This window comes from Palaemon carinicauda, chromosome 38, assembly GCF_036898095.1.
Source record: "Palaemon carinicauda isolate YSFRI2023 chromosome 38, ASM3689809v2, whole genome shotgun sequence".
Classification (NCBI taxonomy): Eukaryota; Metazoa; Arthropoda; class Malacostraca; order Decapoda; family Palaemonidae; genus Palaemon; species Palaemon carinicauda.
Window position 1 is genome coordinate 5,376,233 of NC_090762.1, and position 17,644 is coordinate 5,393,876.

The 17,644-nt window shown below is 33.0% G+C and overlaps 1 protein-coding gene across 3 annotated transcripts in view; it reads right to left on the reverse strand.

Annotated features, from left to right (window-relative positions):
• Window positions 1–17,444, reverse strand: part of LOC137630398 (N-acetylgalactosaminyltransferase 6-like) — an 83,907-nt gene extending 66,463 nt beyond the window's left edge. Inside the window, exon 1 of one of the 3 annotated variants that reach the window (XM_068361851.1) lies at window positions 7,979–8,100. The gene's annotated coding sequence lies outside the window, so the exon portion shown is untranslated. The other 2 variants (XM_068361852.1, XM_068361847.1) reach the window with 2 other exon arrangements.
• Between the last annotated feature and the right edge of the window lie 200 nt (window positions 17,445–17,644).

A 17,644-nucleotide genomic window follows, 5' to 3' on the forward strand; every position in this document is an offset into this window, starting at 1 on the left:
TATTAACAATTACACCATTAATTTCAAACTTGCTCGATTTCTTAATCATCCATAGAATTTCAAAAGTTCTATAAAAGTCGAAAATCATAAACAAAAGAAATAAGGAATAATATATACAAGGAAAGATAGATAAAAATATATAAAAAATTGAAAAAAAAATATTCTACAAAACATAACAAATAATAAAAACAACAAAATCAAACCTTGCAAACAAAAAACCTATTTTCTGCCTAGAAAGGAAAAAAAATTCACAATTAAAATATTCATCATTGCCAATCAAGGCTTGAGTAGGAAATCCCACGAACAGGAAAAATAAAGTATGCTCTCTCTCTCTCTCTCTCTCTCTCTCTCTCTCTCTCTCTCTCTCTCTCTCTCTCTCTCTCTCTCTCTCTCTCTCTCTCAACTGCAATGCATAATAAATTACCCCAGTCTACGTCCACGAGATCGAGGACTTTGAAAAATAAATTGAAAATCACTTGTCCACGAAATTGATCAAGATTGATACAATTGTATGCTGTAAAACATTTATTATATATATATATATATATATATATATATATATATATATATATATATATATATATATTATATATTTATATATATATATATATATATATATATATATATATATATATATATATATGTATACATATACATTATATATATAATTCATATACATATATGTATATGTACTATATATACACATATATATATGCATGTATATAAATTATATGCATATATATAATGTAAATATATATATATATATATATATATATATATATATATATATATATATATATATATATATATATATATATATCCTTACATATATATGGAGTGGAAAACTTGAGTTAGTTATTTGCTTTTATTAACATTGTCGGATTCAAAGGAATATCAGCACTGTATATTGTAATGCTTCTACCCGGGACCAGATTCGAACTTATGCAATAGAATAGAAACCAAATTCAATAAAAAGCTTAAACGCATCGGCTATCAGAAGAAATGTTACCTGTTATATGCATCTTTATATATTATATATACATACATATGTGTTTACATGTATATATTTTGAAATTACGAATTGATTAGAATGAAGTCAACCTTTAAAAGTATAACCTAAATTAATTTTAAAAATGGAATATAACTCGAACGGTTAAAATATTTAATTCATTTATCCATCTATTTAAATTCACTAAGAGTACATGAATATTAAAAAAAAAAAAGACATACAGTATTTCTAAAAGCCCGAGTAAATGGGGAGGGTTGGCGGTAGGAAGGCATCCGGCCATGAAAAATTAGCCAAAACAACTATGATCAGAGAGTGAAATCTTTTATACTTGGACAATTGACTATTATGGAATAATTGAAGAACATGAGGAGTGGGACAGAGGTAGATGGAGAAAGCTGACCAGAAACATCGACCCCACATAGAAGTGGGAAAAGATGTAGACAAAGAAGAAGAACAGTATTTCTAAAGGAATATCATGAAAGAGAATTCAGGAAGGTTTAGATTTACACGAAAATTAACGGCATCTAGCCATAACAAAGTTACTCTTGCTGAGTGAGGCTGGGAGAAGTTGCAATGAATGGTGAAAAAATGAAAATATCAAATAATGAAATTAAGAGCATAAATAAAGAAAGAGCGCCAAGAGTACTAATGTATGAGTTTATGATAAAATAAAAATTAAGAAGTTGCAATGAATGGTGAAAATATAAAAATATCAATTAATGAAATTAAGAGCATAAATAAAGTGTCAAGAGAACTTATATGTGACTTTATGATACACTAAAAATTAAGAATAGACGCAAATTGGCACAGTCTACATTTAGAAGAAGGTTGGTCAGGACACCAGCCACTCGTTGAGATACTACCTCTAGAGTTATTGGGTCCTTTAACTGGCCTCACAGCACTACATTGGATCCCTATCTCTGGTTACCGCTCCTTTTCCTTTGCTTATACATATACCGAATAGTCTGGCTTTGAGAATTCTTCACTTAAGGGGTTAACTACTGTAATGTTCAGTGGCTACTTTCCTCTTAGTAAGGATAGAAGAGACTCTTTAGCTATGAAAAGCAGGTCTTCTAGGAGAAGGACACTCCAAAATCAAACCATTGTTCTCTAGTTTCAGTCTTGGGTAGTACCATAGCCTCTGAACCATGGTCTTCCACTGTCTTGGGTTAGAGTTCTCTTGCTTGAGGGTACACTCGGGCACACTAAGAATTCTATCTTATTTCTCTTCCTCTTTTTTTTATTTTATATTCTATATATGAAAGATTTATTTTAATGTACTGATCGTAAAAATATTCCATTTTAATTTGGTCATTAATTCTTTTGTAGGTTATCTACAAATGAAAGATTTATTTTAATGTACTGATCGTAAAATATTCCATTTTAATTTGGTCATTAATTCTTTTGTAGGTTATCTACAAATGAAAGATTTATTTTAATGTACTGATCGTAAAAATTTTCCATTTTAATTTGGTCATTAATTTTCTTGTGATTTATCTATTTCCATATTTCTTTTCCTCACTGGGCTTTTTTTTCCTGTTGGAGCCCTTGGACTTATTGCACCCTGCTTTTTCAATTTTGGTTGTAGCTCGGTAATAATAATAATAATAATAATAATAACAATAAAATAATAATAATAATAATAAAAATAATAATAATAACAATAATAATAATAATAATAATAATAATAATAATGATAATAAAAAAAATAATAATAAAAATTATAATAATAATAATAAAAATAATAATAATAATAATAATAATAACAATAAAAATAATAATAAAAATAATAATAATAAAAATAATAATAATAAAAATAATAATAATAATAAAAATAATAATAATAATAATAATAAAAATAATAATAATAAAAATAATAATAATAATAACAATAACAATAACAATAATAATAATAACAATAAAAATAATAATAATAATAAAAATAATAATAATAATAATAACAATAATAATAATAATAACAAAAATAAAAATAATAATAATAATAATAATATTAATAACAACAATAAAAATAATAATAATAATAATAATAATAATAATAATAATAATAATAATAATAATAATAATAATAATAATAATAATAAAATATCAAAGAAGAGAATGTATAAACAAAGCGTAAAAGTTTAGGCCAAGCGGGCGATCGTTGTCCCTCGCGTGGCAGCCTTCCATAATTCACAAGAGAAATAAAACCGGCAAAAATGCAAATATAAATTTGGCGATATTCCCATTCTTTATAAGTCCCTCGGTGTCACGTAAAGTGCAATTAATTCAATGCGTATTTTTTCGCGAGAAATGACGACTCGGGTGATATACGAAAGTGCGCTGAGAGAGAGAGAGAGAGAGAGAGAGAGAGAGAGAGAGAGAGAGAGAGAGAGAGAGAGAGAGAGAGAGAGAGAGGTACGATCAATCTATTTTGTTCTGTTCATATTAAGGCTAAAATAGGTGAGATATTTGGAGAAAGTATAGTTATTATCATTCTGTAGAGTTAAATTGTGAAAATGCTAAAACCGTTAATATATATATATATATATATATATATATATATATATATATATATATATATATATATATATATATATATATACATATATATATATATATATATATATATATATATATATATATATATATATATATATCAAATAGCGTAAAATGTTATATAAAATTAAACATTTTACGCTATTTGATATATATATATATGTATATATATAATATATATATATATATATATATATATATATATATATATATATATATATATATATATATATATATATATATATATATATATATTCAACAGTTTTAGCATTTTCAAAAATTAGATTTGAAGGAAAGTTAGAATATCAAAATATGAATAGTTTTGAAAATGTCAGAGAATGAAGTTATAAATATAATATGAAAGTTAAAACATAAGAATAAAAAAGGACTGAATTGTCAGAATACGTAAGTTTTAAAAATGTTTAAACGGAGAAAAGTTAAAATATAAGAATACGAAGTGAAACGGCTTAAATAAATATCAAAACATTATCAAAGTTATGAGAAAAAGTAAAAAAAATTAGTCGATCTTTATGAAATTGAAAATGATAATCTCGAGGCCACATAGTGAATAAAAGTTGAATTTAATCACAGCAATAAATACATTTTAACTATTACTATTTATAGGTAGTAGGTTGGCCAGCCACCCGTTGAGATACTACCGCTAGAGAGTTATGGGGGTCCTTTGACTGGCCAGACAATACTACATGGGATCCTTCTCTCTGGTTACGGCTAATTTTTCTTTGCCTACATATACACCGAATAGTCTGGTCTATTCTTTCGAATTTCTCCTATGTCCTCATACACCTGACAACACTGAGATTACCAAACAATTTTTCTTTACTCAAAGGGTTAACTACTGCACTGTAATTGTTCAGTGGCTATTTTCCTCTAGGTAAGGATATAATAGACTCTAGCTATGGTCAATAACTCTTCTAGGAGGACACTCCAAATTCAACCATTGTTCTTTAGTCTTGGGTAGTGCCACAGCCTCTGTACCATGGCCTTCCACGGTCTTGGATTAAAGTTCTCTTGCTTGAGGGTACACTCGGGCACACTATTCTCTCTTCATGTTTATCTATGACAGATCCATTTTGACGTTGTTGCTGATCTTAAAATATTCTATATTGTTATTCATTACTTCATATAGCCTGCATAGTTTGTTTATTTCCTAACTTCCTTTCCTCACTGGGCTATCTTCTATGTTGAGCCCTTGGGTTTATAGTATCCTGCTTTTCCAACTAAGATTGTAGCTTAGCTAATAATAATAATAATAATAATAATAATAATAATAATAATAATAATAATAATAATATGAGGATTTTGATAGAAGGCCTAAATAGCCATTAACTGTAATACCTAATTTCTTTTGTTTTTGAATGGGCTTATAGTATCCTGCTTTTCCAACTAGGATTGTAGCTTAGCTAATAATAATAATAATAATAATAATAATAATAATAATAATAATAATAATAATAATAACAATAATAATAAGAGGATTTCGATAGCAGGCCTAAATAGCCATTAACTGTAATACCTAATTTCTTTCGTTTTTGAATGGGCTTATAGTATCTTGCTTTTCCAACTAGGATTGTAGCCTAGCTAATAATAATAATAATAATAATAATAATAATAATAATAATAATAATAATAATAATAATAATAAGAGGATTTCGATAGCAGGCCTAAATAGCCATTAACTGTAATACCTAATTTCTTTCGTTTTTGAATGGGCTCGATATCAATGGCATCAAGAGCGAGTATGTCGCCTATTGATCCAAGTTATATATAAAAGGGAAGTCTAGATCCTTGGACCTGTCGTAAAGAAGTGGAAGAAACTACCTGGAAAATTTACCCCCCCATTACTTTGGGGTTAAAATATGGCGTTTGATCACGGTATGGCTTGCTGCTGTTAGATTAAACTGGTTTTGTAATATTTATTATATTAGTACTGCTCTTTTAAGCAGAAGGAGTGCAATGCATACTGAGAGACTGGCTAGTGAAGTGGTTCACGTTGACCCAATATGGAGAAGTTGCAGGGAGTGGGGAAAGCAAAGGAAAATGTTTGCGTGGAATCAATGCCTATTATTATTATTATTATTATTATTATTATTATTATTATTATTATTATTATTATCATTATTAAATGCTAAGCTACAACCCTAGTTGGAAAAGTAGGATGCTATAAGCCCAGGGGCCCCAACAAGAAAATAGCCCAGTGAGGAAAGGAAATAAGGAAATAAGTTAAAATAAAATATTTTAGGAATAGTAACAATATTCAAATAAATATTTCCTATTTAAACCATAAAAACTTTAGGAGAACAAGAGGAAGAGGAACTAATAATAATAAGGATACAAGCATCTAGAATGATAAAGATATTGAAAAGGAGATGAATGTAACTATAAATAATGTTAGTTTTGGTTTCGAATTCAGTTTGAAAGAAATGATAAATATTACAAATGATTATTAGTCTCAGGATTACAGGAGCCCCGATGTAACCTGATTATGTCGATATCATCCCGTTAAAGCACGATAAACACAAGAAATGCTTGCAATTAAAAACATTCTCTTAAATGGACCGGATACACTCAAACTTAACTTTAATTATTATCATTATCATCATTAATATTATCATTATTTGCTAAGCTACAACCCTAGTTGGAAAAGCAGGATGCTTCAAGCCCAGGGGCTCCAACAGGGAAAACAGCCCAGTGAGGAAAGGAAACAAGGAAAAAATTAATTGTTTTAAGAACAGCAACAATATTAAAATAAATATTTCCTATATAAACTATAAAAACTTAAACAAAACAAGGAGGAGAAACAAGAGAGAACATTGTGCCCGAGTGTACCCTCAAGCAAGAGAATTCTAAGCCAAGGCAGTGGAAGACCATGGTACAGAGGTTATGGCACTACCCAAGATTAGAGAACAATGGTTTGATTTCGGAGTATCATTCTCCTAGAGGAGCTGCTTACCATAGCTAAAGAGTCTCTTCTACCCTCACAAGAGGAAAGTAGCCACTGAATAATTACAGTGCAGTAGTTAACCCTTTGGGTGAAGAAAAATGGTTTGGTAATCTCAGTGTTGTCAGGTGTATGAGGACAGAGGAGAGTATGTAAAGAATAGGCCAGACTATTAGGTGTATGTGTAGGCAAAGGGGAAAATGAACCGTAACCAGAGAGAAGGATCCAATGTAATACTGTCTGGCCAGTCAAAGGACCCCATAACTCTCTAGTGGTAGTATCTCAACGGGTGGCTGGTGCCCTAGCCAACCTACTACCTATAAGAACGAAATCAATCAACAGGACAAAATCAAAAGACAGAATATAACGTAAACTTGAAAGCACACGGGAAAAAATATCGACGGATTGTGAAATTTCTTAAAAAGGATAAAGTATTATGGTCACAAAAAGAACTAAAAAACTAAATATTCCTTCTTATTTGTAACGTAAAATTTATTTTACAGCAATGATATTAAGTTTTAACATCTGCGTTATGGATATCTTAATCTCATTGCCTGAAATTTCTTAAAAAGGATAAAGTATTCTGGTCACAAAAAGAACTAAAAACCCTAAATATTCTTCTTATTTTAAACGTAAAATCTATTATATAGTAATGATAATAAGTTTTAACATTTGTGTTAAGGATAATCTTAATCTCATTGCATTCAGGAAGCGCTTGCTGGAACAACGACTACCCAGACAGGAGAATATAGTCAGGGTATTGGATACATTCCAGGCATCATTAAAAAAGGATGTACTGTACATTACTGTCAGGGAGTACGCTTCTCCTCACCATCCTCGACGTGAAGGGATATGAAGTGAGGAAATGTGTCTAGATCACTTAATTCTCTCTCTACCAGGTCCCATCCTGGTCTCTACCCAAATAAAGGGTATAAGGATGGACTAGCAGGCATGCATGGAGTAAATTTATCCTTAACTATTGGACTTTAGTTTTAGTAAATAATTTGCATAGAAAGGTCACAAGAAAAGTATCTTTTTCGCTTTCCCAATATATATAAATCGATAGTCCTAAGCCCCCTTCCTGTATAATGACAGTCAAGGTATTTCATAAATTGACACATCCAACAACTGAAAAATTGTCAGTAATGCATATGATAATAGAGTTAAAACTTAACTCAAACGAACCTGTACAAACCAAGTGATTTTAGATTATACTTTTCATTTCAATAATAAGTCTTTAATACAAAACTACAGCTCATACATTACTATTATGCTACTTTTAGACATCGGATGAATCCATGGTTTTTCCTAAAGACTTTCTGTAATAACATACGGATATATACAAGAAGGTTTATCTCAAGGAAGGGACTTTGGTGATGTTAACTTCATCCAAACTAAACAAAAGAGGAAAAACTGCTGTCAAACTTCACCTTATATCTCCATGCACCAAAGACCTTTCCAAGCACCAAGTGACGTAAAACTCCTATTAGACTTTACACTCACTGGAGTATCTGTCTCTCACCACAACTAAAAACACCACCGTTGCACCAAGCGAATCTGCTCCGCTGTCTTGACTCTCACTGCACGACCCACAACAAACGAAAAGCCAGAACCCACTCACTCTCTCTCACTCTCTCCCCGGCCTCTCCCACACACCGCTCCCTTCTCCCGCGCAAGTTGCATGACCTTCTGAGTCCCGACTTCACTTAGTCCTGCCCTTACAACAACCACCGGTTTCGTAGCCTTGTCCTCTTGGGATTTAACTAAGGCCTTTATTTTTTAGGGTATATGGTGTTCTTCAGCCTTTAATCTTATAGTCTATAGTCTTACGTATCTCATTTTACTTTACAAATCTCCATCTTTAAACGTGATGCCTCATTCCTCGGGAGAGGAAAATTCATGTTTTGAAAAGTTGTGTGAGTGGAATGGGGAGGTAAATATGGAAAAGGAGGAGGGAGGGTATATGACATCCGGGTGGGTATCTATCTATCCAAGGGAGAAAATGAGAAAATACACAAGAATTAAACACTTTCATCTCATAGACCTAGTCGACGATAAAACTCTAAACAAATTGCATTTGGTCTATTTATAAACTCAGTCATTTTCTTTCTGCTGCTTAAAGCAGATGTAACTATACTCTAACAAAATGGGCGTATTTTCGCTGTTTGTGACTAGCAATTGCCTATGACTCGCATTGCATTTTGCCGGCAAGTATGTATAGAAAGTATGCACCCGCAAGCACTTGTGTGCATATTGTCAGTACATACGCGCACACGTTCACTAAACAATTTTTTCCCCTAATCTTATTTGATTAAGTCAATTTGAAAATACAATTATGTATATGCATTAACACATTACTTAAATATTAAATATCACAGCATTGTGTAATGAATAAACAAAACAGTAAATGCAGCCTTTCCTAGGCCACTGCAGAACAAAGGCCTCAGACATTATTATATTAGGGTTGCTGTGGCCTGATTGGTACCGTCTCTGGCTGGGGTTTGCCGGTCGGAGGTTCGAGTCCCGTTCAGACTCGTTAGTGCCATAAGTGTCTGTAACCTTACCATCCTTGTGAGCTAAGGTTGGGGGGGGGGTTTGGGGGAGCCTATAGGTCTATCTGCTGAGTCACCAGCAGCCACTGCCTGGCTCTCCCTGGTCCTAACTTGGGTGGAGAGGAGGCTTGGGCGCTGATCATATAATATATTGTCAGTCTCTAGGGCATTGTCCTGCTAGTTAGGGCAATGTCACTGTCCCTTGCCTCTGCCGTTCATGAGCGACCTTTAAACATGTTTGGCCATTTACATCACCAAGATGGTGATGGTGAGAAATTTTCGTCTGATCGCTCTCTGCAAACCACCCTGACTAGTACAGTTTTGCTGATCACGACGACACACAAACCCTTTCACCACGTAAAGGTATCCCCACTCAGAAAGGGGTATTGAATATACTAGCCTGTTGGACGTTATACACCCTCCTAAAACTCATACTTAGGCCTATAGTCAATTTCTTTTAATGATGCAGATTTGCACCGACTCGCAGTGGTGCCCTTTTAGTTCCGAAGATTTTCCTGATCGCTGATTGGTTAGAATTATCTTTTCCAACCAATCAGCGATCAGGAAACTTTTCCGAACTAAAAGGGCACCGTTGCAAGTCGGTGCAAATCTGCCTCGTTAAAAAAAATTGACTATAGGGATGAGGGGCGGCATGCCCCTGACCAGACGAGATATTGGGTATACAGGAAATTATATAAGATTCACAAATACAAAAGAATCATCTCATGAGAATTCGTGATGAGAATTCCTGTTGCTAAAGAGTTGGCAAAGGGGGGAATATTCACACAAACTGAAATTATAGAATTCAAGATATAATACAGAATTCAAGATAGCATGTACTTATAGAATTTAGACGGTATAATTTAGAAAAATTAAGACAGCAGTCAATATCTACAGAAGAATTTGGGATAAAATCTACTACACAATTAGGATAATATCTACTACAGAATCAATTTGCAGATTATATGTTGATGTCATTTGTTTTTTTCGATTCCGGTGTAAAACATGTTACGATTTTGTGCATATAGTTTTTAATTCTTTGATCGATGATTGTCTCAATGCTTTAATAGTTGTCGTAATACTTTTGTAGAAATTCTCTTGATTTTTATGTAGTTGTTATAATACTTTTGTAGAGATTTTCTTAATACTTTTGTTGTTATTGTCCTATTTTTAGTAGGCATCATCCCATTTCTTCTGTTAATATTGCACATTGTCTTAATTCTTCTGGAGATGCCATATAGGCTGCTTTCGCAGTTTTTTTTTAATGATTTTAAAGTTATTTTCTTGATACTTCCGTAGTTATTATGATTATTGACATCTGCTATTTAACTGGTATTCAGTGAGGGAAACCCCTCTATGCTTCCGTGTTTTCCTGGCTATTGTCTTTTCTAAAAACCAACAGGCCGTGTCAATGTCCAAAACGATCACCTTACTATATTCAACTCAGCGAGAAATGGACAATAGGGAGAGCATCTGATTTTAAATAGATTCCCCCACTGGTGCCATATCTCCAAGAATCATTGGTTGCTTTTTCGCTAAACCTGCTGTCTTTGTCTCTCTATTTCTATAGAAATTGGCGTATTTCCAAAATTGTACCCTAAATCATTCTAGCTTTTGTTCCACGCCATCAGTGAGGAAAAATCTAAAGTATGTTTTCTGTATAAAGGTTAGACCCTATCCTAAAAGTGACAAGAGTGGGGGGCCCTCCCACACTTACAGTATATGCCAGACGCTGTCGCTACACTCGTGATTGACCACTCCCCTGCTTCAACCTCGCCATGTGGTTGGCTTTACAGAGAGAGAGAGAGAGAGAGAGAGAGAGAGAGAGAGAGAGAGAGAGAGAGAGAGAGAGAGAGAGGCAAACAATCTGTGGAGACATGGCACTAATGGGGGAATCCTCTTAAAAACAAGTGCCTTCCCCTACCATCCATTTCTCGCTGGTCTATAGAGAAGCCAGAGTTCGAAACATAACGATTTGTCAAAATTCCCTTAATTGTTAATCAAGTGAACTATGTACTGTAAGTTGTACCTAGTCTACAATGATGTCACGATTATTTTCCACTGAAAACATGGCAAGTAAATCAGGGAACACAGAGGACATTAAAAGTTCCACAGTTAGCAATGATTATAAAGTGCATATAGAGCCGGTTAACTCTGGCATGTGTGAGCGTATTCATTTCACAAATATTTGTTTTTTTTTCGGAGACTTTTTATACAACAGAAGTCACCCAGAACATTCTGCGCGGTGTCCTTTACTCACGCTCATTTATTAATTTGGATAATCCCTTTCCACTAGGGGGGAATTATGGGATGGATTAACTCATGTGCGTGTGCATAATCAATGAGAGAGAGAGAGAGAGAGAGAGAGAGAGAGAGAGAGAGAGAGAGATTAGTACCCCCAACCTACATGATTATTATTATTATTATTATTATTATTATTAGAAGCCTAGCTATAACCATAGCTGGAAAGAAAGGTGCTATAAACCCAAGGGCTCCAACAAGGAAAAATAGCCCAGTGAGGAAAGGAAACAAGGATATAAACTGCAAAAAAAATAATGAACAATCAAAATAAAATGTTCTAAGTACAATAACAACATAAATTAGATCGTTCATATACAAATTATAAAAACTTGAAAAAAGGGAAGAGAAATAAGATAGAAAAGAGTAGACGATCGCTCTACCAAAGAGCAAATGGAGTATCTGTGAATGGACTAAGTCTTTGAAACATCTAAAATCCTTGAGAGAGAGAGAGAGAGAGAGAGAGAGAGAGAGAGAGAGAGAGAGAGTTCTAGAATAAGTTAGATAAAAACATAAGAACTCTCCAAATGCTTAAACTAAATCGCTCTACCAAAGAGCAAATGGAGTATCTGCGAACGGACTAAAAAGTGTTTGAGACATCCAAAATCCTTGTAACTCTCTCTCTCTCTCTCTCTCTCTCTCTCTCTCTCTCTCTACATATATATATATATATACATATATATATATATATATATATATATATATATATATTTATTTGGATGTTCCCAAGGATCACACTAGACCGCTAACTACTTTGCAAGTTGGTATTGGATTTGTATTTCTTTCGGGTGAAGATCCCATGTTCCAAAGATGTTCAATGACCACTTAAAAACAATGTTAGAACGATATATGCTTGTTTCCATTGTGAGTTGGAATCATTGATATCAAATGTTATCAATAGGGGTATATCATCATCATCATCACTTCATAAATGTTAATAAGCAAACCTCGTCAAGCCATACATTAAGATCACACAATTGCCACCTCTCCACCACCATCTTTAACCCCCCCCCCCCCCCCTCCTGGTTATATCCTTCTACCCCCATCCCGTTGTTTGAGGTTTAAAGGTCTCACAGTTATGATAAGATACTTCCGGTAGAAATCATTTAGTAAATGAAAATCAAAATACTAAGATGACAATATTTCATACAGTTTGCTTTCCGGGTGTTTAAAATTATATCAAAACTATAGATAACGAAGTAAATATGCGAAAGACTGATTGAACAAATATCGAGAGTAGCGGATTTCTTGAAGAGCTTACCGGGGGAACACTTTTAAGGTGTTGGACATCAGGACATAAAACGACAAATAAAATCATAATAATACGAAGAGGCAATGCTAAGGAAATATTTCCTTCTGCCTTGGGAAGGGTGAAGCCAGCTAGACTCGGACCTTTGAGCATTGAGCAATCGTCACCTGGGAAGGGGGTTCGCTTGGAAGTGAGCGACTTGCCCAGATAATTTGATTGGTTGATTGATTGATTGGGAGTTTTTTGTCATCCTGACATCTAAGGTTATTGACGCCGAACCAGATAATTTGAGTAAACAATTTGTCTTTTATACCCTGCGTCCTATATACCACATCATCACTATTATAATGCACCAATGAACTTTCATTGCATGTCATTTCACATATTTTATTGTCACCAATCACTTCTGAAACAATATAGATTATGTTAACTGATGATGCATTTTAAATCTCCAACCTTAAACTAATATAATTGATGTAGCAAATAATACTATTTTCTCTAAGAGGGCCGGAGCCAAGTAGCCTGTGACAAAAGCTGACCCTAACCACATCGAGCTACGTGGCTCATGATCGAAATCAAAGGAAAACACTGAAATCAACAACTAAACCTTTAAACCTCATTACCTTCGAAATTTTGAACAAAGGCCACTTATTAATGATTGGTGACCCAATAGGTGCTATTTGAAACGATGCATTATTAGCCCCTACGTATAATACGTATGCCACAGTGTGTAATTATGTGGAGAGAGAGAGAGAGAGAGAGAGAGAGAGAGAGAGAGAGAGAGAGAGAGAGAGAGAGAGAGAGAGAGGGGGGGATTGCTTAAGAAAATGCAAACGAGGGATATTTCCGTGTTATGAATAATAACATGAATAGTCAGTTCCAATATCATTCAAGATAATTCTATATGTATAATATGCATTAAAGTAGGCGAAAAATAGACAACCATAGGATGTCAACACTGCCAGTGGCAACAGCTCTACAGAAATGAAACCCCTTATTGTTTTCGGCATTAAATTCTTAATAAAAGAAATAAATAAAACGTATACTACTGAAACATTTACCAGTCACCTTCGCCTCACCTATACCAAATTGCTTGGATCATTATCAATAACATTGTGACAAATACGTCGAATTGGCCTACGTCCATCAATGTCATGAAGGGAAGTTGACACTCTTCAATCTAAGTCAAGTCTTTCGGTTGTACGTGATGTTTTGTAAACATACGTATGCACGCACACCAAATCGATCTCAAACGCAGACATACATTTGCTATCTATCTATCTATCTATCTATCTATCTATATATATATATATATATATATATATATATATATATATATATATATATATATATATATATATATATATATATATATATATACACACAGTATATATAAACATAAGATAAAAAGGTACGCAAATGATTTAAAAAAAGTTTTATGACAATAGACGCAACCTCTGTATCTGCTTTATATATATATATATATATATATATATATATATATATATATATATATATATATACATACACACACACACACACACACATATATATATATATATATATATATATATATATATATATATATATTTATATATATACATATATATATAATATACATATATATATTTATATATATACATACATACATATATATAATATATATACATACATATAATATATATATATATATATATATATATATATATATATATATTATCCAATTGCCTTGCCGAAAAATTGGGATAGACGGTCCTGCATATACTCCACTTATTACAAAAAACGATAATTGTCAATGAAATGAAATCATGATATCAAACGATAAAAAAACATAAGAAAATAAAACAATTAACAAATAGCCTAACATGATGAAATTCACGGTCAGAATTGTCTAACAATAATCAAGAATTACTGGCTGTGAATTGCAATAAACCCAGGAAGCAGTAATGTAAATAGTCTGACTATTGTTAAATTCTTGAGAGCTATGTTATTATTGCTGATATTATCATCATTATTGGTAGTATCGGTATATTTATCATTACTAGCATACGCACTCGATAAAATAAATGACATTACTGTATACGAGAAGGCCAAGCCAATATCCAACGAATATTAAACAGCACATTTATAATTTGTTATAAAAAAAAGTATTTCCAATCATAATAGCTTATTAAGTTCAATAGTTCAAGAAGTAGAAGCCAATAGCGACGGTGGCAGTGAAAGTTACATAGGAATATTAACATGATTAAACATTGCGTTTCATATATTACTATTATCATTCTAATAGCCAGGCCTTCTCCATCCTGAGGCTCAATACTACACAGTATTCTGGAAGTTTTATTCCAGCTGTGACCAAGTTGTGGAATGATCTTCCTAATCGGGTAGTTGAATCAGTAGAACTTCAAAAGTTCAAAGTTGGAGCAAATGCTTTTTTGTTGACCAGGCGGACATGAGTCTTTTATAGTTTGTATATGACATATTTGTTTTTGACGTTGTTAAAAGTTTATATATGACATATCTGTTTTGACGTTGTTGCCTTTTTTAGAATGATTTATTGTTAATTTGTTCTCTTCATTTATTTATTTCCTTTCCTCACTGGGCTATTTTTCCCTATTGGGGCCCTTGGGCTTATAGCATCTTGCTTTTCCAACTAGGGTTGTAGCTTGGATAGTAATAATAATATTCTTAAGGAATGAGAGAAAATGTTAAATATTACGTAAACAATAGTTCACATACTTTTTGTCTGTTCACATAACAAATCAGTAATATAACATAACTACGGAAATAGTGTGAGAAAGTCCATAAACCTACTAGACATGAGTTAATAAGTCAGATAAAAATGATTTAACGATAAATATCTAATATCTGAGTTATAAAACCACGCAGATAACGATATGCTTGAGGGTACACTCGGGCACACTATTCTTTCTTATTTCTCTTCCTCTTGTTTTGTTAAGTTTATATAGTTTATAAGGAAATATTTATTTTAATGCTGTTACTGTTCTTAAAATATTTTATTTTTCCTTGTTCCCTTTCCGCACTAGGCTATTTTCCCTGTTGGAGCCCGTGGCCTTATAGTATCCTGTTTTTCCAACAAGGGCTGTAGCTTGGCAAGCAATAATAATAATAATAATAATAATAATAATAATAATAATAATAATAATAATAATAATGATAATAATAATAATATACTCTTGAGTTTCTTGTTAACAAACCCTTTCAATAGCTTTTGCAGTTCAGATTCACCATCCCTTCACATTCGGATAACAAAATAGACACATCGTAAACAGGGTTCACAAAATAGGAGAGTTGGTAGACAAATTACATTCTGGACAATAAAATAAAGAAATAAATTTGTCCCTCTAGTGGTAAATCATACGATTGGGTCTCTCTCTCTCTCTCTCTCTCTCTCTCTCTCTCTCTCTCTCTCTCTCTCTCTCTCTCTCTCAACAGCACCCCGCACCGGTAGAATAAAAACTGTTAAAAAGTCTAGCTTTTACCGCTGACCATATGACGGATAGTAATGTTCTAAACCATTTGAAAAAAGCCTTGCCATTGTACGGTAAATCATGAGTAGTTTAACAGCAGGAATGCGTTGATTTTTGTTTATAAATGGTATATTTAACTATACTCCGTACATGACAATGTCATTTATGTACACAGGGAAGTTTACCACTCATTAATCAACCAATATCTAATCATATTTAGTAATAACATGGGAGAGAGAGAGAGAGAGAGAGAGAGAGAGAGAGAGAGAGAGAGAGAGAGAGAGAGAGAGAGAGAGAGAGAGAGAGAGAGAGAGAGAGGCGCTTCCGGTTCCGTGAGCACAGATTAACCTACAATGATTGAACTTTTTATATTCGAGCTAGAGCCTAGAAGGCCCAGCACTGGGTCTTGGGAGGTGTCCCTGTACTAGGGGATGGGGTTGCAGATATAACATGAAGTTAAAAGATATGAAGTTCAGTAAGAAGAAAGAAATGAAGGTCAAACAGTTCATGCATCTACAATAATGTATTCCACCATCCCGCTGAGGCCAAATTTCACTAATAACATTAATTCTACCATTCGTTATTACACCATCTGAAAAGCTACTGGGCACAGGTATAACTTAATTGATAAAGATGATTTAATAAACTTTATCGGCGTTCGGGGTAAGTGAAATTTTTTGAAAGGGGAACATCATGAGCAAATACATAACCGGCGTATTTTGAGACAATCCGATTTTTTATCACGTTTCAGGAAATATACTACTTCATCCCAAGCATACGACGCATATCATAATGGCAATGTTGTGCAATAAAAAATACCTATTCCAAGGCAATACGGATGACATGTAATATAAATACAGCATGTGCTTCTTGTCAACTGTGTCTGTCAAGTTTGTTTACAGTTTATACCTAAGTCCTTTCTCTAGCAGTTTCCGTCTTCTGCTAAAGACGCGTATAGATAATAGCAAGAGACACTGTCTCCTTAAAATAACCCCTAAAATCTCATACAAAACATGTCTCTTGGATGACATAATAATGATATATATAAAAACTATGGCAAACTATACTATCCCCCCAATAAAAAGTTGGCAGAGAGCTGTCATGACGTCACCTGTACGTAAAGTATGCACCAAAGTCAGCGCGTGAAAATTTCCCATATCATTACAAGCTTTCTAGCACTCAGGTGCATTCATGCACTACCTGAAAATCACATACTCACCAAGGGCACTGCAGTTTTCCACCATGAGCACAAAATGCAAGAGCAACAGAAATGTAACCTTGACTGAGACATTAGCAATGTAGGTAACTAACTTCAGAATTAGGGTCGAGGAATGTTTACCTATGCAACGGCGCCTCAGGTGTTCGTTTGATTTATTTGTTTATTTTTTAGTTCTTTCATTTATATTATGTCATATTTCATTTTATAAATATAAATTCCATTTTGATTCATATAGAGCCTTTTTTCTGAATATTATCTTCACAGTCAGAATTAGGGTCGAGGAATTTCTACCTATGTAACGGCGCCCCAGGTGT